The following is a 14,465-nucleotide window of genomic DNA, read 5'->3' on the forward strand; positions in this document are numbered from 1 at the left end:
TGTTCAGCCTCTCTTTGATGGAGAAGCCTGAAGTTCTGAGAGAGTTGTGTCTTCAGATGATCAGTCTGCCACCATGAGAGGTGTGTTGTAACTGAAACCTTTTATTGTCTATAGGCTTTAAAATAAGGGCTGTCTGCAGATGTTTTACCTACTATTGTTACACATAACCGTTTAAGGAGTCTATAAATTTAAGGTCAGAAAATATCCTTTTCAGTTTTTTTAAACATTTAGTTTCAGTATAAAAACTCATCAGTTCTATTTTTCACATTGCATACAGAAAAAACTGCTTTAAAAACCACAAACGTTGGCAGGAAGGCCTCAGAAACAGGTGTAGTAACTGCCACTGCTTTTATAAATTGACTATCCCTTTTAACCTTTGTATGCAGTACTTTAAAAGGAGAGGGGAATTAAAAAGGGAGCCAAATTTTTTTTGCACATCAAAAAGTTTCAGTTTGGGTGAACATACACATAGAATTTTATTTTCACTTATTGTAACAAGCTCCCTTTTCTCATGCACTAATTTACTTCCTTCCCAGCCTTTGAATGCCTCCTTAACATACACTTCTTCCTCTATGAAAGCTTCAATAAAGATTTCTCTAATCTGTGTGCTAATTACATGACCTTCCATCACTGTATTAGTATTTGAGCACCTTGCTAATTATTTAAAAATAGCAACACTCCTTTTCTTTTCCCCTTGAAAGCATGTAGGAGTTATAGCACTAGCTTAGAGGTCATTTGATTTTGTGTATGAAGAAATAAATGAAGGAAAGTTAAGTCTATAAAAAGTATTGTTTAAAAAGTGAAAGTTAAATCCTATTGAGGACAATAGAAAGGAACATAAACTCTGTCAAATTAAGTGTAAAATATTATAAGAAAAGCCAAAAAGGAGTTTGAAGAACAGCTAGCCAAAAAAATCAAAACGAAATAGCAAAATGTTTTTTAAGTACATCAGAAGCAGGAAGCCTGCTAAACAACCAGTGGGACCCCCAGATGATTCAGATGCCAAAGGAGCACTCAAAGGCTACGTCTGCACTACAAGGTATTTGCACTTTTTGTGCAAAAACTAGCAGAGCGTCCACACCTAAAGCACGTTTTTGTGCAAGAAAATCGACAGAGGGCTTTTGCTGTTAGAGTTATTCCTCTCCCCACATCGAATAACTCCTTTTTGTGCTACAGCTTTTGCGGTAGGTGTAGATGCTCTGGAGGGGTTTTTGCATAAGAAACCCCTGTCAGAAAAAGCACGGGTACTCTGATGGCCATTCTGTGAATGGCAACCAGAGCTTTCTTGTGCAAGAATGTCCATGCAGCGTGGATGCTCTCTTGCGCAAAAGCATATTGCTTTTGCGATGCGCTTTGATGTGTGGATGTGCTTTTGTGTAAGAAGTTTTTGCGGAAGATCTCTTCCACAAAAAGCTTCTTGCACAAAAACGCTGCAGTGTAGCCGAAGCCAAAGATGATATGTAGCTGAAGCCAAAGATGATAAAGTCATTGTGGAGAAACTAAATGAATTCTTTTTTTCGGTATTCACAGTTGCAGATGCTAGGGAGATTCCCAAACCTGAGCCATTATTTTTAGGTGACAAATCTGAGGAATTGTCCTAGATTGAGGTGTCACTAGAGGAGGTTTTGGAACAAATTGATAAACTTGGCAGTAAGAAGTCACTGGGACCAGATGGCATTCACCCAAGTGTTCTGAAAAAAACCCAGATGTCAAACTGGAACTATAAACTGTGGTTTGTAACCTAGCCTTTAAATCAGCTTCTGTACCTAATGACTAGAAGATAGCTAATGTGATGCAAATATTTAAAAAGGGCTCTGGAGGTGACCCAGGCAATTTCAGACCGGTAAGTCTAACATCAGTATCAGGCAAATTAGTTGAAACTATAGTAAAGAATAAAATTGCCAGACACATAGATTAATAGAATTTGTTGGGGAAAAGTCTACAAGGTTTCTGTAAAGAGAAATCATACCTTACTAATCTACTAGAGTTCTTTGAGTGGGTCAACAAACATGTCAACAAGGGGGATCCAGTAAGTATAGTGTACTCAGATTTCCAGAAAGCCGTTGACAAGGTCACTCACCAAAGGCTCTTAAGTAAAGTAAATTGTCATGGGATAAGAGGAAGGGTCCTCTCATGGACCGATAACTGGTTAAAAGACAGGAAACAAAGGGTAGGCATAAACTGTTAAGTTTTCAGAACAGAGAGAGGTAACTAGTGGTGTCCTCCAAAGGTCCATACTGGGACCAATCCTATTCAACCTATTTATAAATGATCTGGAGAAAGGGGTAAACAGTGATCTGGCAAAATTTGAGGATGATATTAAACTGCTCAAGATAGTTAAGACCAAAGCAGATTGCAAAGAGCTTCAAAAAGATCTTACAAAACTAAGTGATTGGACAACAAAATGGCAAATGAACTTTAATGTTGATAAATGTAAAGTAATGCACATTGGAAAAAATAACTCTAACTATATATATACAAAATGATGGGGACTAATTTAGCTATAACTACTCAAGAGAGAGATCCTGGAGACTTTGTGAATAGTTCTCTGAAAACATCCACTCAATGTGCAGCAGCAGTCAAAAAAGCAAACAGAATGTTAGGAATCATTAAAAAAGGGATAGAGAATAAGGAAGAGAACATCTTATTGCCTCTAAATAAATCCATGGTACACCCACATCTTGAATACTGCATGCAGATGTGGTCACCTCATTTCTAAAAAGATCATTTGGCATTGGAAAAGGTTCAGAAAAGGGCAACAAAGATCATTAGAGGTTTGGAGCAGGTCCCATATGAAGACAGATTTAAAAGACTGGGACTTTTCAGCTTAGAAAAGAAAAGACTAAGGAAGGATATAATAAAGGTCTATGAAATCATGACTGATGTGAAAAAGTGAATAAGGAAAAATTTCCCCATAATATAAGAAGTAGGATTCACCAAATGAAATCAATAGGTAGCAGGTTTAAAACAAGCAAAAGGAAGGTTTTCTTCACACAGCACACAGCCTGCAGAACTTCTTGCCAGAGGAGGTTGTGAAGACCAGGACTTTAACTAAGTTCAAGAAAGAAGTAGATAAATTCACGGAGATTAGGTCTATCAATGGCTATTAGCCTGGATGGGTAGGAATGGTGTCCCTAGCCTCTGTCAGAGGCTGAGAATGGGTGACAGGAGAGGGATTGCTTGAAGATTCCCTGTTCTGTTCACTTCCATTGGGGCATCTGGCATTGACCACTGTTGGCAGACAGGATACTGGCCTAGCTGGACCTTTGGTCTGGCCCAGTATGGCCGTTGTTATGGTCAAAGAAATAAATTTTGAATTAGTTCTTTAAGCAGTAAGTTCTGTGATTTTTTTAAAAAAATTGTATTACAGTACCACTCAGGGCTTTTCAGTCAGGATCAGGGCTTCATTGCACAGGTTGGTATAAACTTTGAGTAAGAGACAAGGCCTTTGCTACAGATGATCGTCTCTCTTATATAAATGGTCTAAATAGAGAAAATTCCTCTCCTGATCTTCTGAGCTTTCTGCGTCTGGCTGGCAGTTTCATTTTTTCAGAGGAGGGTAGCTGTTTTAAAATGCAGTAGTTCCCTCCAGACCCTCTTGAGATCCTTATATTCTATCTGTCTTTCTTTCTACCCCTTGACAGACACCCCAAAAAGTTCTTGGAGGAAACAAAAGTCCTTTCCCTTCTTTCTTCTCTTCTGGAAGAGAAGAACCTATGGCAAAACAGAGAAAGGTAGGGGTCATGTGGAACCCAGGGTCAGCCTTTTGATTGGACCTAAATGGGGTTCACTTCCTCATATTGCTCTGAGGCTGAATCTTACTGTTGTATATTGGGTTGTAGATATAGATCTTGTTGTTATGGTAACTGAGTAGGTCACTGGGGTCAGCCCAGCTAGTCTGGGCTTGTTCTGGTGAGTTCTGTGCTATGCAATAAAATGGACACTTGCACCTACTCCAGCTCTCTGCCTTTCCACTGATTTCTTCCTATACTCTGAAACTCCCCACGACATAACACTTACAGCTCCCTGGGTGATCAGGCTTGTTACAGCCTCCCTCTCTGCAAACCTGTCTTTGGCAGTGCAGCCTTCTTCCTGTGTACTACCTTTGCCTGTGGTAGGTCTTCCTTTTTAGGCCTTCTTCCCTCCAGGCAGCACAAGACTTACAGGTGCACCTTGTTGATTTTGAACAGACCCAGAGGAACTCATTAGTCTCTTCGCTGTTCATGTGAGGGCATGCCCCTCCACAGATGGGTCATTGCATTGGTGCAAAGGGAAAAGTACTCTCATATATAACTATGGTGAGCTTCATGAAAGGTTTTAGGATCAGGAACATGGAATCAGAGCCATGAGCTGTGTACTAGAGGAATGTACTCAATCCTGTATTAAGCAGACTAGTTTCTATATATTACAAGTCTTGGAGATTTTCTTCAGCACTCCCATGCTAATCCATATCAGTAAGTTTGGCACATATGGATTTCAACAATACTATTTCAGAAGACTATTCATTTCCTAATTTATCTCCCCAGGGAAGACTGGTGGGAAATAGCTCAAAAAACCATATTTTGTGGGGGAAAATAGTTTATTGCCATTTTGTATGTTTCAAAATACACCTTGGTGATATTGTGACGTCACTTAAAGCACCCTCTCCTGGCAGACTGCAACCAAACAGTTACATGGGCCTCAATTTCCCTCCTTCAGAATCTCCAGAAACTCTACATCAGGGTCTCTTGCTTCAATAATTCTCCCTCTTGGGGGCAGTTTATTACAAAAATAATGTAAATGTTCCATAACAAAAGTCCCAAACAGTTCATTTATCTCCCCCAGTGCATGTAGTCCTTAAAATAACACAACATTTAGTCCCTCAACACCCCATATACCACACCCCAGCATCTCTCACCATACCTGGACTCTTTGTCAGTCTTCTCCTGTCTTTCTGCCTCATTAGCCATCCTGTCCCTTCCAGCTGGTGTGCAACCTCTTTCCAATAGAAACTGCCCTAGCTTCTCTGCTGGAAATTCATCATAATCAGGAGAGCATCCATTACTTCTCCTATTCTATTAACCACTCTTACCTCCGAGAGGCCATGAGGTAGACCCCTGCACTGTTCATTTGATCCTCATCTCCCTTCAGCCCTCTCACTCCAACTCTCCAGCACAGAGATGTCACAGAGGTATGCTTCTCCACTGCTTCCACTCTTTCAGGCTTCTCTGGCCCTCAGTGTTGGGCCTTCAGTTTTGAAGTCAGCAGGTGACTCTCTTTGCTGCTGTCCAACCCATAGAGCTCAGCCCAGGTAGATAACTCCCCCAGGGAACTCCATAATAGAGAGCTGCTGAAAAGATTCCTGAAGAAAGCAGCTTCAGGGAAGATGCTGGAGGAGTTGCTGAGAGCCCAGGAGCACAGTCCCAAGAAGGATTGCTATGCAACCATCTGAACTTGAGTGGAAATACTATTGGCAGGAGAGACTTTATTTTGCCTCTGGGTGTGACACACTATTTCAATTTGATTTGGTCATATTAAACTAAAACTCCAGCAGGGGATTTTTAAGAGCCTGGAGAGAAGGGGAAACTGAGGCAGAGCCACACTTGAGCAGCCTTTAGGAGAAAAAATGACTGACATGACAATAGGATTTAGTACTGAGTGGAGTGCAGGACCTGGTCCAGGAGGTAACTATTACAGGACCTCTTGGGAATTGTGACTATAATATAATAACATTTAACATTCCTGTGGTGGAAAGAACACCTCAGCAGTCCAACACTCTAGCATTTAATTTCAAAAAAGGGAATTATGCAAAAATGAGGAGGTTAGTTAAACAGAAATTAAAATTGGAGTAAAATCCCTGCAAGCTGCATGGAAACTTTTCAAAGAGCCATAATGGAGGCCCAATTTAAATGTGTACCCCAAATTAAAAAACATAGTAAGAGACCTAATAAAGAGACACTGTGGCTTAACAACCATGTAAAAGAAGCAGTGAGAGATTAAAAGGCATCTTTCAAAAAGTGGAAGTCCAATCCTAGGGTGTGTCTAGACTACAAAGTTTTTTCGAAAAAGTGGCCTTTTTTCAAAAAAACTTCCCCTGCGTCTAGACTGCTGCCGCGTTCTTTTGAAAGTAAATCGAAAGAACTTGGCAGTTTTTTCAACCATGGAAAACCTCGTTTTATGAGAAATAACTCCTTTTTTCAAAAGAGCACTTTCGAAAAAAGGCGCTATGTGAAGCAAACTGTGCTTTTTCGAAAGAGAGCATCCAGACTGCCTGGGTGCTCTCTTGAAAAAGCGGCTTGCTTTTTTGAAAGTACTGGTTGTAGTCTAGACACTCTTTTTGAGGCTTGCAATCTAGACATAGCCCTAGTGAGGTAAATAGAAAGGAACACAAACACTGTCAAACTAAGTATAAAAATGTAATAAGAAAGGCCAAAAAAGAGTTTGAGGAACAGCTAGCTAAAAACTCAAAAAGTAATAGCAAAATGTTTTTTAAGTACATTAGAAGCAGGAAGCCTGCTAAAAAGCCAGTGGGGACCCTGGATGATCGAGATACAAAAGGAGCAATCAAGGACGATAAAGCCATTGCGGAGAGACTAAATGATTTCTTTGCTTCAGTCTTCACGGCTGAGGATGTTAGGGAGATTTCCAAACCTGCACCGTCCTTTGTGGCTGATGAATCTGAAGAACTGTCCCAGATTGAAGTATCGTTTAGAACAAATAGAAAAACTTAACAGTAACAAATCACCAGGACCAGATGACATTCACCCAAGGGTTCTGAAAGAACTCAAATGTGAAAGTGCAGAACTATTAACTGTAGTTTGTAACCTATCCTTTAAATCAGTTTCTGTACTCAAGGCCTGGAAGACAGCTAATATAACGCCAATATTTAAAAAGGATTCTAGAGGCGACCCTGGCAATTACAGACAGGTAAGTCTAATGTCAGTATTGAGCAAATTAGTTGAAACAATAGTAAAGAATAAAATTGTCAGACACGTAGAAGAACATAATTGGGCAAAAGTCAACATGGTTTCTGTAAAGGGAAATCATGTTTTACTAATCTACTAGAGTTCTTTGAAGGGGTCAACAAACATGCGGACAAGGGGGATCCAGGAGATATAATGTACTTAGATTTCTAGAAAGCCTTTGAGAGGGTCCCTCACCAAAGGCTCTTGTGTAAATTAGGTTGTCATGGGATAAGAGGGAAGGTCCTTTCATGGACTGAGAGCTGGTTAAAAGACAGGAAACAAAGGGTAGGAATGAATGGAGAGGGGTAATTAGTGGTGTTCCCCAAGGGTCAGTCCTAGGACCAATCATATTCAACTTATTCATAAGTGATCTAGACCAGTGTTTCTCAACCTTTTTTGCCCATGGCCCCCTTCTGAGCCTCATTCATCATACACCTGGCAGTTAAGTTTGGGTGGCCCCCTCAGGAACTTACTGTGGCCCCCTAATGTTCCGTTTTTTTCCATGTGGCCCCTAGAAGTAAGGCGTGGCCTCCTGGGGAGCCAGATGGCCCAGGATGAGAACCACTGATCTAGAGAAAGGGGTAAGCAGTGAGGTGGTAAAGTTTGCGGACGATACTAAACTCTTCAAGATAGTCAAGACAAAAGCAGACTATGAAGAACTTAAAAAAGATCTCAACAAACTGAGTGATTGGGTAACAAAATGGCAAATGAAATTTAATGTGGATAAGTGTAAAGTAATGCACATTGGAAAAAATAACCTCAACTATACATACAATATGATGGGGGCTAACTTAGCTACAACTAATCAGGAAAGATCTTGGAATTATCCTGGATAGTCCTCTGAAAACATCCACGCAATGTGCAGTGCCAGTCAAAAAAGCAAATAGGATGTTAGGAATTATTAAAAAAGGGATAGAAAATAAGACAAAGAATATCTTACTGCTCCTATATAAAACTATGGTATGCCCACATCTTGAATACTGCGTACAGATGTGGTCTCCTCACCTCAAAAAATATATTTTGGCATTAGAAAAGGTTCAGACAAGGGCAACTAAAAAGATTAGGGGTTTGGAACAGGTCCCATATGAGGAGAGGCTAAAGAATCTGAGACTTTTTAGTTTAGAAAAGAGGAGATTGAGGGGGGATATGATAGAGGTATATAAAATCTTGAGTGGTGTGGAGAAAGTGAATAAGGAAAAGTTATTTACTTGTTCCCGTAATATAAGAACTAGAGGACACCAAATGAAATTAATGGGAGCAGGTTTAAAACTAATAAAAGAAAGTTCTTCACACAGTACACAGTCAACCTGTGGAATGCCTTGCCAGAGGAGGCTGTGAAGGCTAGTACTATAACAGAGTTTAAAAAAGAGCTAGATAAATTCATGGAGGTTAGGTCCATAAAAGGCTATTAGCCTGGGGGTAAGGAATGGTGTCCCTGGCCTCTGTTTGTCAGAGTCTGGAGATGGATGGCAGGAGACAAATCGCTTGATCATTGTCTTTGGTCCACCCCCTCTGGGGCACCTGGCACTGGCCACTATCAGCAGACAGGATACTGGGCTTGATGGACCTTTGGTCTGACCCAGTATGGCCGTTCTTATGTTCTTAGGAAACAATATTGCTCCGCATTTTACAGACTTCGTAAATTATAGCTAGTAGGAATGTAAAATCCCATTTAATCAGTCAACTAGTTACATGTTAACCAGTGGGTGAGGGGCTGGGCCCACCACAGGCTGGGGCTGCTCCAGCCAAGGCAGAGCATCCCCTGCCAATATTGGGCCCCTCTGGGCTAGAGCAAACCCCTGCCCACCTCTGCCCATGCTGCTCCAGCCCCTGCTGGTTAACCATAACCAGTAACATCACCTGGTAAGGGTGATGCTTACCAATTAACTGGTTAACCATTCACATCGCTAATAGCTACTCCTCACTCTGCATCCCGGACCTTCACTGACTACTCAATGGCACTTCAACTGAAGCAGAGCTGTTGACATAAGTAAGGGCTGTAGGATTAGATTCCTGGCCTTGTAAATATTGAGAAACAACAATGTTGCTGTTTAATCTGCAAGGTGTGGTGTACTGCCTACAAATATAGCATATGATGTGTTTTCCTGCTTTCCCTAGCAGTTATTTCTACCATTCTTTGACTACCCAGTGGAATTATTTGTTGGAATGGATTTTTTTAAAAGGCAGACAACTGACTAAGCTCAAAGTCTGGGGTCAGCTTTACTCACTTACATAGCTTCTAGCTGCTGAAAAAATGTGTTGGTTCAAGAACCGAACAGATGAAACTATACGAATATGCAAATGTACAAATAACCTTAGTGATTAATTTGCATATTTTTCACACCACAAAAACAATCATTTAGGTGCCTAAGGATACAGACAGGCATCTACTAGGATTATCAAAAGTGTCTAGGCACTCAACTCCTAGCACCTAAATATTTGAAAATTTGGCCCCTAGTGTTTCTAATTTCCCTCCCTTAAAAGGTATGAACCTTAGGTGAATCTAAAGATCAAAGACATATTTGCTCTCCAAAGAAAGGTTTGGACTTCAAAGCACATTGTTAGTGGTCACTGAGATTAGTAATAGAATCTTTATCCAGGACTGAGGCTATCAAATGATACCACCACAGAAATAACAACAACAACAAGGCCAACAGCTGAGAGTCTCAAAGGGGAAGATAATGGTTTCACCCTCACTGTTAGACTGAGTCCTAGATACTGTGCTGAATATTCTCTAGCTTTCTTACTGTGTTTGCCTTTTGAGGCTATGTCTAGACTGCCACTTTTTCCAATAGTTTTGTCGGGAGATGATTTTCCGAAATTTGGCCCATCTGCACTGGGCCAAACTTTGGAAAAATTACTCTTTCGGAATAGCCCTTCTTCCTCGTAGTACGAAGAAGACAGAGCTTCAAAAAGAGCATGTCTGCTCTTCTGCAAAAACTTTCTGAGAAAGAAGGGATCTTGCATAAAAGGGGCTTTTTTGCGCAAAAAGGCGCCATCTGCACAGCGCTTCTTTTGCAAAAACCTCTTCCGCAAAAAGGATCGGAAGGTATGCAAATGAAAGCACAAAATATGTAAATGAGCACTCCATTTGCACTTCATCTTCTGGAAAAAGTTCGTAGTGTAGCTGTAGTCTTTGAGGTTAGAGAATCTGTTGGTTATAAGATTAAAGAGACTAGGACTTAATGGCTATTAGCTAGGATAGGTAAGGAATGATGTCCCTAGCCCAGTGGTTCTCAACTCGTTTCAGTCCACGGACCACCAGGCCAATCAAAAAAATTTTGTTGACCACTCCTTGTTGAGACATGATAAAAAAGAGCAGATGAACATTTTGGTTTGAAATTTATTTCTTACTAACAGATTTTTGGATTCTCTTCTCACGGACAAGATTTTCAATGTTTGGAGTGGTACTTGATAATGCACAACGAATATCGCTTTCCAATGCAAGCCGATAGCTCTGTTTGGGCTTAACTTGTGACAAACACGAAAATCCAGTCTCTGCAGGATCCTCTGGAACACTATTAACTTCTGTTGTAAATGTATTCATGATCATAGAATCATAGAATAATAGGACTGGAAGGGACCTCAAGAGGTCATCGAGTCCAGCCCCCCGCCCTCAAGGCAGGACCAAGCTCCGTCTACACCATCCCTGACAGATGTCTATCCAACCTGTTCTTAAATATCTCCAGAGAGGGAGATTCCACCACCTCCCTTGGCAATTTATTCCAATATTTGACCACCCTGACAGTTAGGAATTTTTTCCTAATGTCCAATCTAAACCTCCCCTGCTGCACTTTAAGCCCATTACTCCTTGTCCTGTCCTCAGAAACCAAGAGGAACAAATTTTCTCCTTCCTCCTTGTGACACCCTTTTAGATATTTGAAAACCGCTATCATGTCCCCCTTTAATCTTCTTTTTTCCAAACTAAACAAGCCCAGTTCATGAAGCCTGGCTTCATAGGTCATGTTCTCTAAACCTTTAATCATTCTTGTCACTCTTCTCTGTACCCTTTCCAATTTCTCCACATCTTTCTTGAAATGTGGCGCCCAGAACTGGACACAGTACTCCAGCTGAGGCCTAACTAGCGCACAGTAGAGTGGCAGAATGACTTCACGAGTTTTGCTTACAACACACCTGTTGATACAACCTAGAATCATATTTGCTTTTTTTGCAACAGCATCACACTGTTGACTCATATTCAACTTGTGGTCCACTATGACCCCTACATCTCTTTCTGCCATGCTCCTTCCTAGACAGTCGCTTCCCATCTTGTATGTATGGAACTGATTGTTCCTTCCTAAGTGGAGCACTTTGCATTTCTCTTTATTAAACCTCATCCTGTTTACCTCTGACCATTTCTCTAACTTGCTAAGGTCATTTTGAATTATGTCTCTATCCTCCAAAGAAGTCGCAACCCCACCCAGTTTGGTATCATCTGCAAACTTAATAAGCGTACTCTCTATCCCAATATCTACATCATTGATGAAGATATTGAACAGTACGAGTCCCAAAACAGACCCTTGAGGAATTCCACTTGTTATCCCTTTCCAGCAGGATTTAGAACCGTTAACAACAACTCTCTGACTACGGTTATCCAGCCAATTATGCACCCACCTTATCGTGGCCCTATCTAAGTTATATTTGCCTAGTTTATCAATAAGAATATCATGCGAGACCGTATCAAATGCCTTACTAAAGTCTAGGTATATGACATCCACCGCTTCTCCCTTATCCACAAGGCTTGTTATCTTATCAAAGAAAGCTATCAGATTAGTTTGGCATGACTTGTTCTTCACAAACCCATGCTGGCTATTCCCTATCACTTTATTACCTTCCAAGTGTTTGCATATGATTTCCTTAATTACCTGCTCCATTATCTTCCCTGGGACAGACGTTAAACTGACCGGTCTGTAGTTTCCTGGGTTGTTCTTATTCCCCTTTTTATAGATGGGCACAATATTTGCCCTTTTCCAGTCTTCTGGAATCTCCCCTGTCTGCCATGATTTTTCAAAGATCATAGCTAAAGGCTCAGATACCTCCTCTATCAGCTCCTTGAGTATCCTGGGATGCATTTCATCAGGACCTGGTGACATCTAACTTTCCTAAGTGGTTTTTAACTTGTTCTTTGTGTATCCTATCTTCTAAACTTACCCTCTCTCTGCTTGTATTCACTACGTTAGGCACACCTCCAGACTTCTCGGTGAAGACCGAAACAAAGAAGTCATTGAGCATCTCCGCCATTTCCAAGTTCCCTGTTACTGCTTCTCCCTCCTCACTAAGCAGTGGGCCTACCCTGTCCTTGGTCTTCCTCTTCCTTTTAATGTATTTATAAAAGGTCTTCTTGTTTCCCTTTATGCCTGTAGCTAGTTTGATCTCATTTTGTGCCTTTGCCTTTCTAATCTTGCCCCTGCATTCCCGTGTTGCTTGCCTATCTTCATCCTTTGTTAGTTGTCCTAGTTTCCATTTTTTATATGACTCCTTTTTTATTTTGAGATCATGCAAGATCTCCTTGTTAAGCCAAGCTGGTCTTTTGCCATATTTTCTATCTTTTCTACACAGCGGAATTGTTTGCTTTTGGGCCCTTAACAACGTCCCTTTGAAATACTTCCAACTCTCCTCAGTTGTTTTTCCTTTCAGTCTTGCTTCCCATGGGACCTTACCTACAAATTCTCTGAGCTTATCAAAATCTGCCTTCCTGAAATCCATTACCTCAATTGTGCTGGTCTCCCTTCTACCTTTCCTTAAGATCATGAACTCTATTATTTAGTGATCACTGTCCCCTATACTGTCTTCCACTTTCAAGTTCTCAACTAGTTCTTCCCTATTTGTTAAAACCAAATCCAGAACAGCTTCTCCTCTGGTAGCTTTTTCAACCTTCTGAAACAGAAAGTTGTCTCCAGTGCAGTCCAGAAACTTATTGGATAGCCTGTGCCTCGCTGTGTTAGTTTCCCAACATATGTCTGGATAGTTGAAGTCTGGATGATGAAAGATAATCCATCCCTTGTCCTGTCTACCCCTGGAAAGTATCATTGGAATTCATCTCGTAGCTTCCGTAAATGATCAAGAATTTGCGTCCGAATGGCATCCTTTTCCTTGAGCATGGCATCCACATATGGAAATTGAACCAAATTATTGCCTTTGACTCTTACGATTCAGAGTTCCAATTTGTCAAGAAAAGCCTTGATGATGCTTTGGTAAAAGAACAGATTTTCACTTTTCACCTGCAGCTGAAGATTCAGTTTGTTCAAGATTCCAAAAATATTGACTAGATACGCAAGCTCTAAATTTAACTGCCTCAGCACATTTCGGAATTCCTCTTTCCCTTGAGCCTGGAGAAATAAATCCAACTCCTCTCTCAATTGAAAAACTCTGTTGAGTATGTTCCCTGCTGACAACCACCGTACAGAAGCGTAGAACAGCAACACATCAAAGTCAGAACCCATGTCCAGGCAAAATCTTTTGAACAGCCTGGTGTTCAGAGCCGATGATGACGTGATTCACCACTTTCACCAACCCTTTGAAAACAGCATTCAGTTGATCAGGCAATGTTTTTTACATCAAAGCTTCCCTATGAATGAAGCAAAGAACTCCGGTTACCATTGAAGCGCACTGTTTCACCAACATTTGGAAGCCCAGTCTTGAGCGCAGCATGGCAGGTGCACCATCAGTGGTGACACCCACAAGATTTACCCTATCTAGACCATGTATTTCAAAGAAATTGTTAACAGTTTCCATCACATCCTGAGCCTTTGTGATGGTATCAAGAGTCTTACAAAAAAGAAACTCGTCTTTGAAGTCTTCCTCAACCATGTATTGTGCGAACACCAATAGCTGAGAGCACAATGCGACATCGGTCGATTCATCCAATTGTATGGCAAACAATGGAAACTTCTTTATTTCATCCACAACTTGTTCACTGATGTTCTGTGATATCTCATTTATCCGTCTCGATGTGTCGTTAGAGATAGATATATCATTCAGCTTCCTTGCTGCTTCCTCGCCTTCCAAGCTGCACCATCTCTCTTGCAAAGGTAGTACAAGTTGCTCTGCAATGGTATGAGGCTTCTTGGCCTGTGCAACTTTGTATGCAACAATGTAGGAATCGCACACTGCATTGCCTGTCTTATTGTAGAATACACTTGTTGAGTCGAGGCGCTGCCGTTTCAGACCTGATAACCGCCACTCAAAATAATCTTCATCCTTTTGCAACAAGTTGGGGTGACGCTTTTCAAGATGGAGTTTCAGCTTAGCTTCATTGAGTCATTCCCCAAGACTTTGAAACAAACAACACATTGTGGCAAATCCACGCCTTCTTTTTCTTGACAAGCGAAGCCGAATTTGATGTAGTCCTCCGAATACTTGTGCTCGACATTTCTTCCTGTCATTGTCATTATAAACAAACTACATCACACCTATAAAACAGCACATGTAGCACAGGATGAACAACTCAGCAGCTGCTCAGCATGATGGCGGCAGCTACACTGACGCGCAGAGCCTCAGACAGAAGTTACTGGCAACACA

This window comes from Pelodiscus sinensis, chromosome 1, assembly GCF_049634645.1.
Source record: "Pelodiscus sinensis isolate JC-2024 chromosome 1, ASM4963464v1, whole genome shotgun sequence".
NCBI classification, from domain to species: Eukaryota; Metazoa; Chordata; order Testudines; family Trionychidae; genus Pelodiscus; species Pelodiscus sinensis.